We start from the raw sequence: 22,385 nt of genomic DNA, 5'->3' as shown, positions 1-22,385 counted from the left end.
AGTTCAGTCTACAGGGAGAGACAGACATATGTCATCACTCAAATGAGTCTATAGTTATACATTACAGATTGAGACAAGTACAATGAAAGAAAAGAATTAAATTCCATGAGAATGGATCACATTCAGGAAACCCAACCTGGACTAAAAGGAAGGAAAGGATTCCCTAAGAAAGTGGAACCAGAACTGAAATGGGAAGCAGAGGAAGAATATGTAAAGGCCCTGGGCAGGAGGAAGCATGGGTCAACATGTGCACCATGCAAAAGTTTGCACTGCAAACTGGCACTGAGGCCAAAGCAGAGAGAGCAAAGGAGGGTGATGAGGAGTGAGGCAAGAGATTTATGTGGATCCTTGAATATACACCTTTATGTAAATTTATGTAAATTTAAGCAGTGTATATTTGCATATTCATATATACTGTATAATTCATATATGTTATAAAACATACCAATATAGAAATTTTTAAAAAGGAGTTAATGACAAAATAGTTCTTAAAGTCTTGTTTTGACAAAATGCTGAAAACTGTTGAAGTTGAATGATAGGCACACAGGATTTCATTATTACATTTTCTATTTTGTCTGTGTTTGAAAATGTTCACAAAGAAAATGTTTTCTCTTAGTCTTGAAAAAGATTATAATGGCTACATACTGTCATTAGTTGATATGTCAAAGCACAATGCACACAGAAGTGGAACTGCTGGGTCATAAGGTAATTCTATTTTTAATTTTTTGAGTCACCTCCATACTGTTTTCCACGTGGTTGCATGAATTTTCCATCCCACCAACAGTGCATAATGATTCCCTTTTCTCCACATCCTCACCAACACTTGTTTGTTGATTTATTGATGATAGCCATTCTGACAGGTATGAGATGATATTGCATAGTGGTTTTAATTTGCATTTCTCTGATTAGTGATGTTGAGTATCTTTTCATGTCTGTTGGCCATCTGTATGTCTATTCAGGTCCTCTGCCCATTTTTTAATTGGATTGTTTGGGTTTTTTGGTGTTAAGTTGTATGAGTTCTTTATAAATTTTGGGTATTAACTCATATCATTGGTGAATATCTTCTCCCATTCTATAGGTTATCTTTTCATTTTGTTGATGGTTTCTTTGCTGTGCAAAAATTTTTAGTTTGATGTAGTCCCATTTCTTTATTATTTCTCGCCCAAAGAGATATATATATTTTTTAATTCCTAAGAGGAATGTCAAAGAGTTTACTGCCTATGCTTTCTTCTAGTAGTTTCATGGTTTTAGGTTTTACATTTAAGTCTTTTAATCCATTTTGAGTTTGTTCTTACAGATGGTGTAAGAAAGTGGTCGAGTTTCTTTCTTTCTTATTTTTGTTTTTGCCTGTATTCCCAACACCATTTTTCCCAACACTATTTATTGAAGAGACTTTACCCTGCTGTATATTCTTGCCTCCTTTGTCATGGATTAACTAACCATATAGGTGTGGGTTTACTTCTGGGCTCTCTGTTCTGTTCCATTGATCTATGTGTCTGTTTTTATGCCAGTACCATGCTGTTTTGATTAGTTTTTGACCACCAGTTCCACTTCTGGGTATTTACGCAAAGCAATCCAAAACACTGATTCGAAAAGATACATGCATCCCTATGTTCATTGTAGCGCTATTTACAATAGTGAAGATACAGAAGCAACCTAAATGTCTATCAATAGACGACCAGATAAAGAAGATGGAGTACATATCTGTATATACAATGGAATATTACTTGGCCATGAAAAATAATGAAATTTTACCGTTTGTGACAACATGGATGGACCTAGAGGGTATTACGCTAAGTGAAGTAAGTCAAACAGAGAAAAACAAATACCATATGATTTCATTTACATGTGGAATCTAAAAAACAAAATACACAAACAAACAAAACAGAAACAGGCTTATAGGTACAGAGAACAAACTAATGGTTGCCAGATGAGAGGGGGTTGGGAGGGTTGGGTGAAAAAGGTGAAGTATAAATTGGCAATTACAAAATAGTCACGTGGATATGGATATAAAGTACAGCATAGGGATTATAGTCAATAATATTGTGATAACTATGTATAGTTCCAGGGGGGTACTAGACTTATCAGAGGGGGGTCAATTCATGATTATGTAAATGTTTAATCACTATGCTGTACACCTAAAACTAATATAAAAATAATATTGAATGTTAACTGCAATTGAAATTTTTAGAAAAAATTTGTAATCTCTAATTTACTAAGCAATTATTATGTATGCCAGGCACTTGGGGAAACCACTTTATAGGAAAAATCTCATTTATTCCTTACCATAACTCCATGAGATAGGTAACTATGTTTGTCTTCATTTTACAGAGGAGCAAAGAACAGAGAGGTTAAATGCTTGCATAAGGTCACACAGCATGAATGATGGAGCAGGACTGTATTGAAAATAGCAGGGAATAATGAAAACGGCATCAAGAATCAAGAGACTTAAGTTTGAAGCCCAACAGTGACGTGATCTTGGGCAACTTCTGTCAGAGGAGGAATCAAATGATCTCTAGGGCTCCTCCTAGTTTTCACATCCTAGGAATCTACTGAGACTCACTCTTCTACCCACCAGTCATCCCATCCAACGACACACTTTCACTTGCTCTAGCTCAAAGGAACAGACACTGTTTTCGGAGGGCAGCCAGGTGTTACAATGATTGCCTTTCTTTAATTCTTAAACTGAAAAAGTTATTCTGGTGCCAATAAGATCAATGCCTAGACATTGAAAGGGTTGGATGGAAAAAGAAATAGCAACTTGCTGAGTGGACAGGGAAATTCACAGTCATGCTGGTGTGTTATGGAACTGTGTTGCGGTAACCAAGGCTTGGGAGGCTTAGTATTTCAGCTGTTCTATCAGCTGGGAACTATTCATGTTTCTCAAGGTTCAGAGTGACTCGGCCATTATTTTCCACAAAGACACATGACAGGTGGCCTGGGGTCCCCACTTAGCACCCAGGACAGTCATAATGACCAGTCCTTGCTGTAGATGCAGACAATTTTCCGAAGAGGAAGTGCCTTCCTTTATAACCTAAAGGATCTTCCTCTGAAGCCTGCCTCTGGTTGATTCATCTCAAGTCTGCTTTGCTTGTCCCATTAACAAACTACACCCAGCTCTGGCCATGGAGTCACAAACCTCAGCTTTGTCACTTACTAAGAACGTCACCTTGGTTGAGTCACCTAACACCTGCAAGCCTCAGCCTCCTCACCTGGAAAATTGAGATTGTAGTACCTTACCGGGTCATTGAAAATATCAAATGAGAGATTATTTATATGGGAACATGTCTAGCATAGGGTTTGCGTACTTGAAGCATTCAATATACATCTGCTAAATCTAAGCCATAGATTTTTAAGTCTCAGAGCCTGGAAGGGGAAAGTTAAAGATTTTATGTCAGTCAGAGGAAAAGATTTTGGAATTCTGCAACTCCCAAAAGTAATTAGAAATTTAATTCCATTCATTCTGCAGATCTTTGTTGAGTACCTACTATGTACCAGGCATCATTCTAGACATTGAGGATACAGAGATAAATAAGACACACGAGAACTTGCTCCCGTGGAACTTAGTTAGTGTAAGCTATTGGAACTTTTCAAGCGTTTCGGGGCACTTTTGGGGACAACGGTGTCATAGTAAGCTACGAGGCCATTATTAAAGAAAACCCAGTCTCCAGCCTCTAAGCCTGGCCTCAGTGGCGGGAAGCCACACACTCTTGCAATACTTTTATTGGTGGCCCTGTCAGACAGCCCATTCCTAGGTTAGAAGGATTGTGGCTCTGACTCAATACGACATTTCTTATGTCGTCGGGTATCCTTTCTGGCCTAAGTGGACAGGCAGTACAGTATGACACAGCCTCTCTCTACCCAGATATGTTCCTCAAGACATGACTAAATGATCAATGAGAAAAGAGTTCCGTGTCCACACAAATTCAAGAAACAGTGAATTGGGGGGCCGGCCCGGTGGCTCAGGCGGTTGGAGCTCCATGCTCCTAACTCCGAAGGCTGCCGGTTCGATTCCCACATGGGCCAGTGGGCTCTCAACCACAAGGTTGCCGGTTCAATTCCTCGAGTCCCGCAAGGGATGGTGGGCAGTGCCCCCTGCAACTAAGATTGAACACAGCACCTTGAGCTGAGCTGCCACTGAGCTCCCAGATGGCTCAGTTTGTTGGAGTGCGTCCTCTCAACCACAGGTTGTTGGTTTGACTCCCGCAAGGGATGGTGGGCTGCGCCCCCTGCAACTAGCAACGGCAACTGGACCTGGAGCTGAGCTGCGCCCTCCACAACTAAGACTGAAAGGACAACAACTTGACTTGGAAAAAAGTCCTGGAAATACACACTGTTCCCCAATAAAGTCCTGTTGCCCTTCCCCAATTAAAAAAAGAAAAATCTTTAAAAGAAGATACAGTGAATTGAACCAAGTTCAATAGATTTCTTTCCTGCAGGCCTTCTCAGAGCTTTCAGTCTGCTAAGATATTTGTGAATCTCAGAGAGGATCACAGGGTGAAGGCTTTGACCAAAGTGCTACATGGACCACAGAACAATTCTTTATTCCACAGTATATGGTAATCTGGTCTTCCACTACACTCATTTTGGAACATGCTGGGTTCTTGGAAAGCAGTCAGGAGCCCCAAGTTCTGGACCCATATGCCACTGCCTCACTCTATAACCCCAAGCAGGTCAAGTTACCTGCCTAAGTCTTAGTTTCCTCATCTAGAAAATGTATTCATGCTGTCAAGGTGAAGGAGAAGACATGCTCCTTTCACCTCCTTTCAGGAAGACCAGTGTATCATTTGGAAGGTCACCAAGCTCGCTGGTGTGCGAGGTCATGATTATGTGCTGGCCCACACGTTCCAGCAGCGCCTCCACACTCAAAACCGCCACGCACAGAGAGACAGAGCGTTCTATACCTACGTCTATCTACCTATTTATCTCCATTGGATCCACCAAGAAACAGAATGAGGAGAGCCTGGAGAAAAAAAACAATGAACTATTAGCAGTGGTTTGCTCTGCTTGTGGACAATGGGTGGCTAATATTTTCTTATTTAAACTTTTCTACATTTTCCAAACGTCTGTCGATACACATGTGTTATTTTTGTGATACAACAACAAAACTAACTCCTTCCCGTGTTTTAAAGAGTCATCTAATGCAGGTCTGGGCGTGAAAGAAACGATCCAGCAGAATTTGTCAGGTTGCCCCAGCAAAAGTGCTCTGCGTTCCTGTCTCCCATTACCTTGGCTTATTTCCCGCATGGCGAATCTTCAACACCAAGTCCCAAGCACAGTTTTTAATAGCTCCCCAGCTGAGTTCCTGGCATGTCCATGTGACCTTTCGCTATCGGTTTGGCAGATCCCAAGGCCTCGGAGTGGCCACGTGGATTTGTGCAGGTTGTCCACTGCAGAACCCCAGGGTTTACAGCTCACATTGCTGCCAATGTGAATGACAACCTCCGGAGTTGTGCAGTGCACCGTCCACACAACCTGCCTGGTGCCCTGAGTCATTACCATGATCGTCTAAACATTTTGCTGAGTGACGTCCTGCTCAGAGGATGACAGTGGCAGGGCTCAGGAAGCAGGACACCTAAGGTAGCGCAGAGTGGGCTCTGCAATCAGATGGCCTGCTTTGTACACCGGTTCTCTCACTTAGCAGTTGAGTGACCTCAGACAAACTATTTAACTTCTCTGTTAAGACAGCTTCAGTTTCTTTATCTGTAACATAACTCTAATACCTACCCTCTCGTGTGGTTCTGAGGATTAAATGAAACTAAAATATAGAGCCCTTAATCAATTTTATGTCCCATGGGAAGTGCTCAATAAATGTTAACTATTGTAACTATAATTTCCTCTGAAGTCACACACAGAGACGTAGAGACAAGGTCTACAATGCTAATTAAATCTTGCATTCTTGTTTAGCTCTATCTGAGTGGGACGTAAGGGAAGGCCAGCGAGGGTAGGGGTGAGTTCACGGGGCCAGAACTGGATCATGGGTGCTCCCCAAGGCAGCACAGGGTTCAGAGAGCCAGAGCATCAAGCTGAATCAAGGTTGGCTAAGGCTGCTGCCTAAGAATAGATACCAACAGCGAAGGTAAGAGACAGGCTGGAGATGAGGGCTGTGCGGCCAAGAATGCAGCGCAGGATGGAAAAGATGCTGGGTGTGGGGGACAGCTCGGGATGAGGGAGGCGCTCTGAGCCATCACTGGGACACCCTTGGGGTGCTCTCACCTTGTAGACACTGGGTCTGTCAGACCTCCTGAAAAGTCAGGGTTAATGTCATTTCTTTCTACAATAATTAGGATTGGCTCCAGCTGTAAGTTCTGCAAACACCCATGATAACAGCGGCTTGACCGAGGTAGAAATTCATTTCTACTCAGGTCACGGTGTGGAAGTAGAAATGCCAAGGCTGGTGTGTGGCTCTGCTCCTTCCAGCTCACGCCCCCACCTTCCATAGGGTGGGGCCTCATCCCTGTGGTCCAATTGGCATCCACGGCTAAGCAGCAGGATGGAAGAGAGATGGAGAAGAAGGGAAGGGGGATGCCGCTTGCTGCCTGGGATTCCCGGAGCTGCCCCACAACTGCTCCGTCTACACCCGGAACTCATTGCCACGCTTGGACGCAAAGCAGGCTGAGTGAGCAATGTCCCTTTTTATTCTGGGCAGTGTATTAGTTTCCTATTGCTGCTGTGACAAGTTACCACGAAGTTAATTGTGTAAGACAACACAAATTTATTATCTTACATTTCTGGAGGTCAGAAGTGTGAAATAGTTCTCACTGGGCTAAAATCAAGCTATTGACAGGACTGGGTTCCCTTCTGAAGGTTCCAGGGGAGAATCCATTTCTTGCCTTTTCCAGCTACTAGAGGTCACCGACATTTCCTAGGTCATTACTTCCTCCCATCTTCAAAGTCAGCACTGGCCAGGTGAGTGTTTCTCCCAATGCCATCTCTCTGGTTCTCACTCTTCTGCCACCTTCTTCCCCCATTTAAAGACTCCTGTGATTACATTAGACCCACTTGGATCATCTATGCTTCTCTCCTTATTTTAAGGCCCTCTGCTTAGCTTCCTTCATTTAACCTGTAACCTTAATTCCCCCTTGCCATGTAATGTCACATATTCATAGGTTCTGGGTATTAGGCCGTGGACATCTTTGGGGGAAGGGAGCATCATTCTGCCTACAATAGGCAACCATGGCAAACATTCTGTCACTATAGAAGAAAGGCAGGACCTGCCACACTCCCCAACAAGGCTATGATCTCAGAGAGTGGGTGTCCTGGCCCCCAGTTCCACCAGGATGATGCCACGGGAGGTGCTCATGGTGGAGAAGGTCAGCCTTCCTATCTGCCCAGCATCTCCGAAGGATTAGTCCCTTCCCCTTTGTGCAGTCTAGGTGGTTCAGGTGCGGCAGCCCCCATCTGCTCAACTTCAGATGGTACCAGTCGGAATTCTCCTGGATGGAGCAATTGCTTCAGGAAATGGGTATGTCACCCAAGCCAGGTCAATCACATCATTCCTGGTAACTGGGGTGGAATTTTTGGAATGATGTTCTTCCTTATTTTTAGGATCACTACCTCTGAAGACAATGGAAGCTGGGAGGTGCCACTGGCCACCTCTGTCACCACGGAGAAAAGCCTGCCTGGAGTTGTAGCCAGCGCATAGATGAGCAAGGATATGAAATGCAGAGAAACAGACAGAGGAAATGGGGCCCCCAGCCTTGCCCACAGCCCGAGAGCCACCCCTGGGCTTTTCATGTATGTGAGCCAATAAATTCCCTCTGCTCTTTTATTTTTCCTTAAACTAATTTGAGTTTCTTTTACTTGCAGCGAAGTGCCTTGACTTATGTACTCAAGAAATACCTGTTGGGGCAAGGAACAACTTCCCAGAGCCCTGGAGTGTCTCCTGAATCTCAGCTCTCAAATGCTCTCAGTGATCAGGACCCGTGAGACCCTTTCAGCTTTTATATGCCCTCATCGATATTCAAACATCCTGGCCTAACTTGGCCTAGCTTAGCCCAAAGCCATATACGATTTCTTCAAGTCAATGACTCTGCATGGAAAATACCTCGTGTAATCAGAGTCGTTTCCTGGCAACTTGACTTCTCTTTTCCCTATGCATCTGCTGGGAACTCTAACAAATACTCTGGGGATAACTGGAGACCTCCATGGCTCTTGTAGGCCATCCATGTGGAAGCTCGTGGCAACAGGAGGCAGAGAGGATCTAAAAGAAAGAACAGTTTTCTTTCTTTGAGTGGCAGCTGCAGAGAATGAGAGCCCCCACATGACAACTCAACTAAAGAATTTTACAAAGCACCTGGGAAGCTGCCTTCCTAATACAAGTGTCCCATTTCAAAATTCTCTGCCAGGAGTATGCCTGGCTCATGAAAGCAGCTGTGTGTATCTGTTCCCAGATTTAAACATCTACCAGCACCCTTTACGTTTTCCCAGGTAGATGGGACCTTCTCTGCTGTGCAGGGCTGAAGAGCCCATAAGACCCAGGTGGATTCAGCTGTCTTTGAAGAAAATACCATTCTCTTAGGTCCTTCATTAAATGAGAAATGCATCTTTGTAATCTTGGTATTTTGACTAAAATCAAGTGTAAAATCATAGCAAGTACTGCCATTCACAGAGTGCCACCTGGTACCACACAATTTACATCATTATCTCAACTTAACCCAACTATAGTCTACCAGGAGGCCTTGACCAACCCACAGAGGGTAAGTTAGTTGCCAGAGACTTGCCTACGACAAGTTGGTATGTGCTCAAAAATAACTCAATCCCACTGAATCAATTAATACAGAAATTTTACCTAGCAGTGAACTCAAAATGAACAATTGTCACCATATGACAAGAGGACCCACCTCTGATCCCCACAGGACAGCTCACCTTTTATTTATCTTCTCTATGACTCTATTAGGAGAAAAGCCCTATGGTGACAGAGCTGGAAGACCACTGAGGTTGTAGAAAGAGCTCAAATCTTAAAAAGAGAGGGTCTAGGATTAAATTCTGACTCTGCCACTAATCGTTGTACGACTTTGGATAAGTCAAGGAACTAAGCTTCAGCTTTCTCATATGAAAAATGGAGCTACAAATACCCATCGCTATGGAGTTTTGCAAGCATTTTAGAGAATCTCTGTAAAGGACCTCGCAATGAGCACATAGTGCTCAATGCTTAGTATCAGTAGTAGTTAGGTAACATGCACGTAATTGGTTGATCTGAGACAGAGTGATAAACTCGATGAATGGGAGGATGGTGAGGGCAGAGAACCCCCTGATAGAAGGCCTGGGGGAAGGTGCCATTAGGGGACCATATGGGCAGCATAGGCAGAGGTCACCACACAGCAAGGTGGGAGGAGCAGTGAGGTTACAGAGTGGACCAGGGACTGTGGAAGGAGAACTGAGAACTGTGAAGACAAATGGTTCCATTACCAATGTGCCAGGACCACTCTAAGATGTCTGTTTCAGTGAGACCACTTTTCCCAGATGCTGACCTAACACCAAGACCCTTTAGTTGGCTTCCTGTGCAAAGGGGCTGAGACTCTTGAGCAAGTTCAGCTGCTCTTCCATCACCAAATGAACGGCCCCTTTTCCTCCTCCCCACCCCCTTCCCTCATCGCCGGGAGGCTGAGTAGAAACATTCTCTAAAGCTGCCTTCCTTTCCTTGCAAAGCCATGGGAAGGAGGCTCTTAAAACTCCAAATATTCAGCCTCATAAACATGTCATAAATCCATAACCAGTTCTCCGCGTTCTTTGTGTTTTTATATGATGCATCTAATATTGTTCCACCACCCTTGACTTGAACCTACATCTTCTGGGTTCAGGTTACTAAGAAGTGGCTGTTCACAGGAGATTTTATTACTATTTATTACTTTTGTGTAAACGGGGTGGTTGCTTCTTTTTTATTTACCTCCAAGAAAAATATATTCCCTGATGCACTCAGACAAAATGTGATATTAGATATATTTTTCTTTTTCTTAAGAAGTTGCTTCTACTTCTGGTAAGATATTGTCTAATTTGGATCTCCCAGAGGCCAGCTTGCCTTAAGGCTTTCAGAGCAGTGGCCATTTCATGGGAACCCACATTTATGTCCTCCCCTCAGAATGAATATGCTCAAGGCAAGTGCCATATGATGCCCAGCAGGCCCCTTGCAAATTCTACCATAAATATGCATGAACCACAAAAATAGAGGTGAGCCAACTCTTGATTAACCAGTCTTCAATCAACCAGAACTCTCAGTTAATCAAAACTTTGGACTTGACTTCAAAGGAAAAAAACTGGAAAATATGGAGGAAAGATACTGGGAGGTTAATACTAGGAGGTTAGCTTTAGAAACAAACATCTTCCAGAAGCTGTTATTATTATAGCCAATATTTCAGTAGGAACTTACAGGGTGCCAGACATTATGCTGAATAGTTTACATGTATTATCTAATTTAATCCTCACAGCAAGTCTTGAAGGAAGTACTGTTATCATCCTATTTTACAGATCAGAAAACTGAGGCTTAAATAACTGATTAAAGTGATTAAATAACTTGCCCAGTCACAGATGACTGCCCTTGAATCCAAGGACTCTAGCTCTAGAATCCACAGGCTTGACTTATACCATCTTGTTCTAGGAAATCAATAAATTTAGGTTCAACGCCTACAACTTCTACAAAGATATCTAGAATTAAGAACAGCCTGTTTATCCCCTCTTTTTACAGTTGAGGAAATGGATGCCCAAAGAAAGGAAGGGGTCAGCCTGTGGGTACCCACCCAGCAACTGACAGAGCCAGGATTTGAAACATGTGCACCTGCAGGGCAACACCCAGAGGCTGCATGTTCAGAAAGGTGGTACAGCCAAGCCCCTCAGTCTCTAAGACAGCCCTCTCTACTTTTCCTGGGTCTCATTAAAAGAGCACAGTGAGACCTTAGCTTTTGAACAAATTTCCAAGAAGAAAATTTGGAGGGGAATAAGTGAGTCAATTAACTTTTTAATTTATCAGTCAAGTAACAGGACCTAATTAAAGTTTCCTTTGGGAGTTAGATTCAATAAACCAACATAATAGCTAGCATTCATTGAGCACATGCAATGTGCCAAGTTCTATCCCAAGTAATTCACATGTTCTAACTTAATCCTCACACAGGTTGATGACAGGGGACTGATAATATTATTCCCACTTCACAGGTGATGAGATTGAGGCACAGAGAGATTAAGCATTTGTTCAGGGTCTGCTAAATTGACCTAATATTTGCATAACAGTGCTTCCACATATATTTTCTTATTTAAGGTCAGAACAAGCTTGTGATACATAGGTGAATATTTTATTATTTTTATCACCTTTATTTTAGAGGTGGAGAACCAAAGTTTTGCCTTGATTCTGGCACTTTTAAGCTATGTAACCTTGAGCAGTTTCTTTACCTCTGTAGGTCAGGGTAGAACTGGGTTATCTCTAAGATCCCTCCAGCTGGAATACCCAGGATTAAGAGAGGTGGCCTTCTCCTATGGTCTAGCAAACCTGAGGTCTCTTGGCTTAAATTCGAGCGAGGTTGGCATCTCCTTAGTGGTTGTGAATAATTATGCAGCTTAATTATCCAGGTGCCCAAGGGCAGAGGAGAGTTGGTGCATTTTTACACAGATCTAATCAATGACTGCTTAATTCAGGATGAAGCCTCTCAGGTGGTGCAACATCTCTGTTTCTATCAGCACCAGATGGATGGTGTGGGGCCAGCTTCCCTTCGGGGTATGTTGAGAGTGTTGACGCACAAAAAGTCCTGGGGATATCAACCAAGGAAAGAGCCATATGTGTTTCAACAGAGGGTGGAAGACAAATACTGCCATCAGGCCAGTCCTCTCAAGGTCTAAAGCAACAGGGAAACACCCCCAATCACATGTGCATGGCAAGATCAGAGGCTGAAACCCTCATATTTTTCTGGATATTTTCGTTTTGTTTTTTACTTGTTTTTTAAGGCATTTGATTCTGCTTACATTTAAAAAGGCACTTGTGTTCTGGCAGGATTTGCTTTTAAAATAAAAGGTGGGGGATAGAAAAGAAATTAATAGGTCTCTTGAGTACATAATGACCTGTCATAGCTTTGACACCTGACATTTGGAGAGTGGAGAGTAGATAAAAAATAACACAGTAAGGCTTTCACTGACTCAAAAGATTCAGAGAACTGGGCTTTTTGTCAGAAACTATCAAACAACTATAATGTATTCAATTTGGAGATCTGGCTTTCCACCTATTATTAGAGTGAAAATTTTTTTTTCTACCCAACACTAAATCTTCCTGCTCTAGAGAACTCCCCACTGAGTGCTGGGGTAAGGCAGAGCCCACCTCCCCTATAGAAGTCTACAAGGCCAGATACTCACTTTCCCAGTTTCCCTTGCAGCTAAGTCGCAGCCAATCAGATGGGCCCATGGGTTTTTAGTCAGAAGAACCTGGTGATACACAAAACTGGGTCAACTGGAAAGGAATTTTGGGGAAGCCAGCAGCAGTAGCAGCAAAGTCTGATATTCAGGGACAGTGATGGTGGCAGTGGTACACTGGTAACGTCCTCTGGTCAGAGGAGATGTCAGCAGTATCGTCACTAGGCTGCTTCCCAGACATGATCTTGGCCTTGGTCCTAGCAGCCCTCTTGCCTCCCTTGTTTCAATTCATTTTCTAAGCCTGGGTCTCCCTGGTGATTCTGTGAGTTCCCCAATAGCCTTTCAACAAAATACTTTTCTTCTCAAATCAGCCATAGTTAGTTTCTGTTGTTTATAATTAGGATGTCTGATGGGTGTGCTAGTTACATGATTTGGTCAAGTTACTTAATCTCCTGACCCTTAGTTTCCCTGTCTATAAAATGGGGATCATACTCCTATGTTTTTCACTTATTCACTCAGCAAATATGTAATCATTGAACACCTACTAACTGTTAGGCACTGTCTAAGCTCTCCTGTACTCACAGATTTATAATCTGATGGGAAAGACGGACATTAACAAATTATCACAAAAATAATTTACTGTATTTTGCCATGTATAAAGCACACTTTTTTGCCCAAATTTGTGAGGGAAAAATAAGGATGCGCATTATACGTGGGTAGTACGGTACTGATTCCATATCTATATAAGTGTTTTAAATTCTTTTATTTATGCCCATGAGTTAAAAGTGTAACTCTAGAAATCAACAAGGATATCCATATGCAAAATAATACCCTGGAATACAATAATTGGTTTTGTTGAACTTAACAATGAATTTGCAGTGACAAAGAGTTCTTGGCCTTCTGTGATATGTAAATATCATAAATTTGTTACCAGTACATAAAATTTCGTGTACCTTGTATCTGTTCTTGTGTTTTGTAATTATTTGTTACATACAATTTCTTGTTATGTGTTCATAATATGTTAAAAAATAAATGATAAAATGCCTTTATAATACAAAAAACAAGTACCTAAATGTAAGCAAATAAAAATTTGAATTAAAAAGTTAAAACGATAGATTTTTTTCCTTGAAAGGACGGGCCAAAAATGTGGGTGTGCGTCATACACGGCAAAATACGGTATTACAATCGCGTAATAGTCTATGAAAAATTCACAGCAGCATTATTCCTAATAGTCAAAAACAAGAAAATGTCTACCAACTGATGAATGGAGAAACAAAATGTGGTCTATCCATACAATGGGATATTATTCAGCCATAAAAAGGAGTGAAGTACTGATACATGCTGTAATGTGGATGAACCTTGAAAACATTACATTAAGTGGAAGAAGGCCGGCAAAAGAGGTAAAATATTATATGATCCCATTTTTATAAAATATCCAGAATAGGCAAATGCATGGAGACAGAAATAAAGTAGTGGTTTTCCGGGGCTAGGAGGAGGAGGGAATTGGGAGTGACTGCTAAAGGTTACGGAGTTTCCTTTTGGAGTGATGAAAATGTTCTGGAATTAGATAATAGTGATGGTTGCTCAAATCCGTGAATAAAATAAGAACCACTGAATTGTACACTTTAAAAGGATCCATTTTATGGTATGTGGAGTATATTTCTAGAGAGAGCTCTCATTCTTATTCCATTACTCACCACTACTTCCCTTGGTGCCGTGCCTTCTTTCTCTCCTAATACTGATAGTTTTCCTCAATGCTGCGAAGAAAGAGCCTCTGGTATCTCCCGATGCACATGCTTCTGGCTCAGCAGCCCCATCAGAAAGACACCCTCTCTCTCAAGGTCTCCCTAGATGAGTAACAGAGAAGACCCTAACTGGCCCCATTTAGTTCACATGCCACATGACTAATCACTGCACCAGATGGTAGTGATGATGATAGGCTCCGCCTGGTTACCTGGCAACCCCTGTGGGGATGTGAGGCTGGCAGTATGATTAATAGCCCCAGCAAAACCACCCAGAAAGGGGGAAATTTTCCCCCAAAGGAGAGGCTGTTATCAAAAGAGGGAGAAATGAGATGCTGTGCTTGACAACCAATATCTATCCTGCTTCACCATAATCACTACAGATACCAAGCTGTTCTAAGGGTGCCAGAAAAAAACGTCCCTATGGACATTGAAGATAAGACCTAAAGAGTAAGTGGAAACTAGTGAAATAAAACTCAGTACCTGAGGAAGAATGTTACAGGTGAAGGGAATACCTTACAGAGGAGAATATATGTTAAAATGCATCATCAACTCTAAACCACTAAGTAACTAAGTTATTATTCTAGGACCCAGGAATTGTGACTCCTACCTAGACTAGGTCTCTTTCTGCTCTGGAAATCTGTGACTTAGAACATGCTTGCGTCAGGTTGCCTAGAAAGCTCCATCCTCAGAACCATCACTGCCAGTGAGCGACTTAACTGATTCTTGAAGACTCTCCGGCTGTTTAGTATCACAAGCAAAATAAATACAGTCTTACACTGCATAATAATCTTCAAGTCAATGATGGATTGGACAGTGATCCCGGAATATTATAAAAGAGCTGAAAAGTTCCTATTACCTAGTGACGTCCTAACCGTCCTAACCATTCTGACATCCCTAGTGCAACGTATTACGTATTTCTGGCGATGTGGGTGTGAACAAACCTACTGTGCTGTCAGTTATATAAACGAATAGCACAGACAATTATGTACAGTATGTAATAATAATGATAATAAAGAACTATGTTTCTGATTTGTGTGTTTACTATACATTTAATCCTTGTTTTAGAGTATACTCTTTCTACTTATGAAAAAAGTTTGCTGTAAAACCAGTGGGTATTACACTGGCAGCAGCCTCATACATCTCGTATTTACCATGTCTCTTAATTGTATCATTTTTTCTTGTGCTTGATTTAACCTCCTGTTGTTTTAGAAATTTAGTGTAGCCTAAGTGTACGGTTTATAAAGTACAGCGATGTACAGTATGTCCTAGGCCTTCACATTCGCTCACCATTCACTCACTGACTCATCCAGAGCAGCTTCCAGTCCTACAAGCTCCCTTCGTGGTAAGTGCCTTATGCAGGTGTACCATTTTTTATCTTTCATACTATACTTTAAACTTTTCTGTGTTTAGATACAAGTATACACATACCACTGTGTTACAGTTGCCTACAGTATTCAGTACAGTAACATGCTGTTCTGGTTTGTAGCCTAAGAGCAATAGGCTGAACCATGTAGGCTGGATGGGTACTGGGTTTTATCTAGGTTTGTGTAAATACACTCTGTGTGATGCCTGCACAGCAACCAAATCACCTAAGGACACATTTCTCAAAACATATCCCCATCGTTAAGCAGTGTATGACTGTACCATTTCATGCTTAGTGTTCCAGCCTTCTTCCTAAGAATGAAACTTACCATAAAAGTTGCAAGCACATAATTTAATAGTCCTCACTTTCATCTCAGTAAAACTGTGCTAAGAGACGATAACATCAGCTCAAGCACATTGCTTGCATTTTGGAACACTCTGCACAGCAAGTTTGTTTTGTTTTAATTTTTAAAAGGGAGAGGGGGAGGTTGCAAGCCTGGAATGCTGCAAATGCATAAATTTTATGAGGCTGGAAGAGAACATATAAGTCATCTATCTGCTCATCTTAAAGATGGGGAAATCGAGGAGTACTGGGAAGCCACACAGATGGTGCTGTCCCCTATGCTGCCCATTTCTGGCTCAGTCACGACCCATTTGGTTGCAAAAAACAAAAGCCAGCGAAAAGTCCACAGGCAGGGCTGAATCTGGAGGCTCCAATGATGTCATCAGGACACACTCCGACTCGCTACTTGAGGTGGAGACAGTCCCGGTCTGCCTAGGATAAGGGACTTTTAAGTTTTAAAATCAGGACAGTCTGGGAAGAGTTCGTCACTCTAGTCTATATTTATCTTCAGCTGTCCTGTCCTCTGCATTAGCTCCATTCTCTCCACCTTCCCTCATGGAGGCAAGATAGCTGCCAACCCCTGCAGGGCTGTGTCCCACCCTCTCAGCAACTCCTGTAGAAAAGAGCCTTCCGGTATCACCAGCAGGAGTCCTGCAATTCGCTCTGATTGGCCTGATGTGGGTCACATGTCCTGATTGTCTCACTATATCCAGGCTTGAACTCAGCCCCTCCTAGCCCTTCTAGAGAAATGACTACACAAGCCCACACACTGGTCACCATTTTATTGTTGTAATTTGATGTCCATGCGTGATGCCTGGAACAACATAACAAGATGTATTTATGTATTATTATTATTTTCAGGTGCACTAAACAACATAATGATTAGACATTTATATACCTCACAAAGTGATAACCCCAATAAGTCTATTGCCCATCTGACACTGTAGTTATTACAATATTATTGACTATATTCCCTATGCTGTACTTTACATCCCGTGACTATATATTTTTTCAATTAGAGTTGACATTCATTATTTTATATGAGTTTCAGGTGTACAGCATAGTGGTTAAACATTTATGTCATTTATGAAGTAACCCCCCAATAAGTCTAATACCCACCTGACACTATACATAGTTGTTACAATATTATTGACTATATTCTCCATACTGTATTTTACATCCCTGTGACTATTTTGTAACTACCGGTTTATACTTCTTAATCCCTTCACCTTTCTCACCTCCCATCCAGTAACCATCAGTTTGTTCTCTGTATCTATGAGTCTGTTTCGGTTTTATTTGTTCATTTATTCTGTTCTTTAGATGCCACATATACATGAGATCATGTGATATTTGTCTGTCTCAGTCTGACTTATTTCACTTAACATAATACCCTTTAGGTCCAACCATGTTGTTGCAAATAGTAAGATTTCGTTCATTTTATGGCAGAGTAATACTCCATTGTATATATGTACCACAATTTCTTTATCCAATTGTCTATTGATAGGCATTTTGGTTGTTTCCATATCTCGGCTGTTGTAAATAGTGCTGCAGTAAACATAGGGGTGCATATATCTTTTCGAATTCGTGTTTTGGATTTCATTGGATAAATATCCAGGAGTGGAATTGCTGGGACATAAGATAATTCTATTTTAAAATATGGAATGCTTCACGAATTTGCCTGTCATCCTTCCACAGGGGCTATACTAATCTTCTCTGTATCGTTCCAATTTTAGTATATCAAGTGAGCACTAACAAGATGTATTTATGTAAGATATATATCAGATAAATAGATGATAGATATATTGATTGATTGATTAATGGTTATATAACAAGATCCATGATCCAGGAACCTTACAACAAGACGGTGCTGGTGGCCCAGTAAGAAATTGTCCCCAGAACCTAGATGCAGACGTAGATAAAATATCTCGACCAATACGCTTCTTGCAATCAAATAAAATGCCTCTGCAGGAATTTCAACAGGACCTCACCCTGGACAGGCAGAATCCCATCACCACAAACCCAGATGTATCTCCTAAGAGGAAACGGGGTGACCTAAAGAAGCAGTTCTCTCAGCACATCCTCCAGCCTGAAACCTCCTGGTCCACTTTGCTGACAGTGTACACTCTGCTTGTCACAGGAAAGTCTGACATCTGTAAGATTCAGCCTCCAACCCTGTCCTGTGGAGAAATGCTCCACTTGGGCCACATGTCCACCCGGTCACCTTAACACACGTGCAATGGCAGCCCCAGCAATTGCACGTGTGTTAAGTACGAAGGAGGGGTGCTGTTGCCAAAAGAACGGGAGCAATGGATGTCAGACTAATCAAAAGCAAACACATTCACTCACCATGCTGTGCCATTTAATCCTGCTGACTTTCCTCTTATCCTCCAGGTAATTGTAAATGTTATAGAGCTGCTGCTTTAACATGGCAGAGTGGACAAGGCAAGGGACAGGAAGCCAGAAAAAAAGGGGGTGGGGTTTCAACCTCCTCTTTCTCCCTTACTGGCTGTGCTGGGTATTTCCCATTGCCTTTCCAGACACAACACTCTGCCCTTCTCTGCCTTGCTCTGTGCCCCAGGAGGCTGCAGCCGTGGGCTCTCTTGCCCTCTAGCTTCTGGTTGGGTTTATCCATGAGAGACACCAGCAGGAGGTTGAAGGACAGGAAGAGAGTCAGGTCAGGGTATTTATCCCCCTTGGCTCCTTTCTCCCAGTCACTGGGACTTGGCTGTAACCTTTGACCAAAAGCCACTGCTCCCATCTGGTGGCCCTGTCCTACGATCGTAGCTCCTGTCTCCAGGGTCCTGTAACAGCTCCCTCCACTTACCACTTTAGGGAGAGGAGTGGGAATTCTTCTCCGCACGGCTATCCCAATGGTGCCTCACCATCCTTTGTTGGTTTCCTTTACTCTGCCCATACCATTGCAAACTGTCCCTTCACTAAACTGCTCTCACTTACCCCACCTAAGGGTGCATGTGTTTCCTGCAGGGACACTGACTGATATCTCAGTTATGAGACTTCAAGCAAGTAACTCAACTTCTGGGACCTTTGCTCTCCGAGCTGAGAATGAAGGTCACTATACTTGCCTCTCACAGTCATTACGGGATAATGAATGGAGCCAAACACCTTGCCTGACACATGGCAGACGTTCAGTCTATAGATACCACCGTGTCCTCCACCGTGAGCTCCTCCCAGACCATGGACCTCATTTTATTCATCTTTGAATCAGCAGCAGCTAGCTCTGTACATGATACACTCTATGTGCTCAATAATGTTATTTTATGGATTGTCAATCTGTTGTTGGTCCTTCTTCCTTCCCTTTAGTTCTGGAAAATAGATAAGAAAAAGAAGGCAGCATTTGACTTATGGCGTCTACCAATCCCAAAAGCTGACAGAGCTTGTCCTTCATGTTGTATCTCATGTTTTTGCTATGTTGCAAAAGGAAACTGATTTTGTCACACACAAGCCATGTGCTTTCTCTAGAGAGAACCCTGCTAAGGAGGGATGCTACTGAAACATGGGGATCCTACACCACGATTTAGAGACTTTCTATTAATACTCAGAAACAGCACTCTGGATGCATTGGTTTCCCCAGCATTAGGGGATCCTAAGGTTCCTTCAGCCTTTAAAACTGTTTAAAGTACAAGAAGGTGGAGTGCACCGCCCATAGGATGAACATACTGGTTGTAACATGTCTCCAGTGTTCTAGGGCTGAACACTCTGTAAGATGCTTGCCTCCTCTCGAAAGGGCGGGGATGGGGGTGGGGGTGGGGAGTCTTCACAACCACTCCCTAAACATGCCTGCCAGCCTCATTTCCTGTCTCCTTCCTTGCTACCTCTGCTCCCGCAAAACTGAGTCAATGCCGTTCCCCACATATCATGGGCACTCTCATTCCTGCGTGGCTTTGCCCTCTGCCTGAATGTCATCTTCCCTTGTCCTTTGCCCAGCGAAGTGAGGTGTGTCCTTCAAATGTCAGCTCTTCTACGGAAGCCTCCATGATTTCCCCACAGCAGACTAAGTTCCGTCGTCTTCTACGTTCCTCTACTATTTTGCACACGTATAGCAGACATTATATTTTATTGCAATGGGTCTGTCTCCCCAATAGATGATCAGAATCTCTCACATTGATTAAGCATCTACTATGTGCCTGATGCTTCATAAACATCTCATTTAATTCTCACAAAATTCTGCAGTAGGTCCCTAGACTGTAAATGTCATGACTGCAGAGACCATCTGAGTATGTGTTTTGGGGTGCTGGGCGGTGGGTGGGTCTTGTTTGTTTGTTTTTGGGGGGGTTGTTTTGCTTTGTTTTTTTCTTTTGCTGTTCTTTTGCGTGTTTTAGACAGTGTTTTTGTTGTTTCCTTTTTATTCATTTTTTCCTTTGTCTTATATCTCCAGTGCCCAAAACTGGCACATAGCAAGCATTCAACAAGAACTTGTTGAATGAATGAAAGTATTATTTTCACTTATGGGGACAGTCAAAAGCAGATACTTGAATGAACTTGCCCATGGCTCTCTCACTGTGCCCAGCTTGAGCCTGGCGAGCAAAGACCACACCTCATTTATCTTTGTTTCACCAATGGCAGGACATTGTGTGGCATTCAGTAAGTACCAAAATAAAAGCTTGGAGAAGGAATAAGTAAATGTTTAGTTATTGTATATCCCAAAGGATTACAACTTGATGACAGCCACTGAAGAAGGTAGAGTAATAGCTAAATTTTACCACATGTCTGTAGAAATCAAATTTCTCAGTTATGACATAGAAATGATGCATCTTGCCATAAGTAATGCTAGGAGGAAAGTATGTTTACCTAACTTTCTTAGGTAAAAGAGACTTTTAAAATAGCCCCTTCTTATTTTGTATTATTCCTGGCAAGACTTCTTCCTGGGAGGCATGTAAATCAAACATTTATAGACCAAATTGATTTAAATACTGTAGAAAACCTTGCTTTTTCAAAAAACACCACTACACATCCTTTGGGAAAATGAAGATTGCTTCAATAAAATGATAATTTTATGCTTCAATAAAATGAAATCGGCTCACAATTTGTTTCACACAGGGGCACAGCAGGTTACAAAACTCTGCTCAAATGGTTTAACTTCAGAGGTTTTAATAAAGGGATCCATTACAGAGCTGTGAAGAGAGTTAAGGGAGCCTACAAGGCACTAAGGGGCAAGAGGAGCAAAGCAATTCTGCAGAATCCAATGAGAGCTGAAATTAGGACAAAGGAGCTGCCTAGCAAGAACCCAAGTGCAAGTGCTAAGCCTATGACGCTGAAGCAAAGAGGGAGAGGGGAAGAAATGTAGACTTCTCTCACTCTTTAATCTTTTGCAGGTAACTTTCATTGACGAAACCCAACTGGAAACCAGAGGGCAAAGGAGCCCAAGTGAGGTGATCTGTAGAGTTCAGCCTCCTTGGGGCCTAGAGAAGGACAGCAAATGCATTGGAGGGAAGGGAAGAGAGGAATGCTGAGAGTAACCTGCATGACCCATCCCTTTTGCATCCACTCAGCATCCGTCTTGCCCTTCATTCCAACGAAGAAACTCTCATCCCCAACATTATGAGACACAAAGTCCCATAAATTGCCCTGTCATGGTAAAGAGAAACTGATACAATCACTCTCTCACTCAGAAACCAAATTGTAACATACCATTCATATGAGGTGGTAGAAAGGCAGAGAAAACTATAATCAATAGAGAAGACATGCTATAGTCCACATATCAGTTGCTGGTCATGCAATGAAAATCAGAAATCCTTCCTCCACTACCATTCCACCTTCTCCCTACCCTCAGCACCTCAAATGGCTTAAATGTTGTTAGCTGGTAAGATGAGTCAACCCTTCATTTCCATAGGATCAGAGCCCTTCGTGACCCTGTACTTACTGGATTGTCACACTTTTCCACTAACCATGATTATTGTATATGAGAATACTAAGAAGTAACCCAGTGAGTCTTCTGGGCTCTGGATATGGTTCTCTTGCCTTCAATGGGCAGCAGTAATCTAACTTCCTTTGATAAGGAGGATCAATCGTTCCAGTCAATAAAGTAACCTTCTTTCTGCTTGTTAGTTCAGTGGCATGAGAAGCCTCAAATAATCAGGGACAATTTCAGCTTCAATTTTAATGGAACCATGTCTTTACTTCCAAACCCACCAACTCAAGATTTCAGGACGGGAAGCTAAAATGTTCTAAGTGGGTTGTTAGGTGTAATAGTCTAAAGTGAGATGGAGCTACTTCCACCTCCTCCCTGGGTTCCAAGACCGTGCCTTCTGGATATGGGGGAGACACTATATTGACCAAAGTCTGTAGGACAGAAGCCCCAAACTTTTAGGACATTATTTCCCAGTGGTCTTCAGATGGTCATTCAAGGTTCTGTCAAGCTTCTGAGTAATGGATTACACAGTAAAATCAGCTAATTTTGTCAGCAAGACCCCGGCACTAAACTTCATTTTCCGTCAAGTGAGGTCCTTGGTTACTTAGAGGCAATATTTTGTAAGATGCCAACACAATCAAGGTCCCTTCAGACTACACAGTGACAGCTACATTAATAACCACTCAGCTCTGTCTCCGGTCCTGAGTCTCATTTACATAGAAGAAGAACTTTCTTC

The 22,385-nt window shown here is 42.3% G+C and overlaps 1 non-coding gene across 1 annotated transcript; it reads right to left on the bottom strand.

Annotated features, from left to right (window-relative positions):
- Positions 1-17,430: 17,430 nt before the first annotated feature.
- LOC117034225 (U6 spliceosomal RNA) lies at positions 17,431-17,536 on the bottom strand. The gene has a single exon (XR_004425041.1). It is a non-coding gene; the product is annotated as a U6 spliceosomal RNA (small nuclear RNA).
- Positions 17,537-22,385: the final 4,849 nt, after the last annotated feature.

Source organism: Rhinolophus ferrumequinum, chromosome 14 (assembly GCF_004115265.2).
Source record: "Rhinolophus ferrumequinum isolate MPI-CBG mRhiFer1 chromosome 14, mRhiFer1_v1.p, whole genome shotgun sequence".
Taxonomy (NCBI): domain Eukaryota; kingdom Metazoa; phylum Chordata; class Mammalia; order Chiroptera; family Rhinolophidae; genus Rhinolophus; species Rhinolophus ferrumequinum.
Note: the sequence above shows the minus strand (reverse complement) of the source record. Positions and strands in the feature narration are given on the sequence as shown.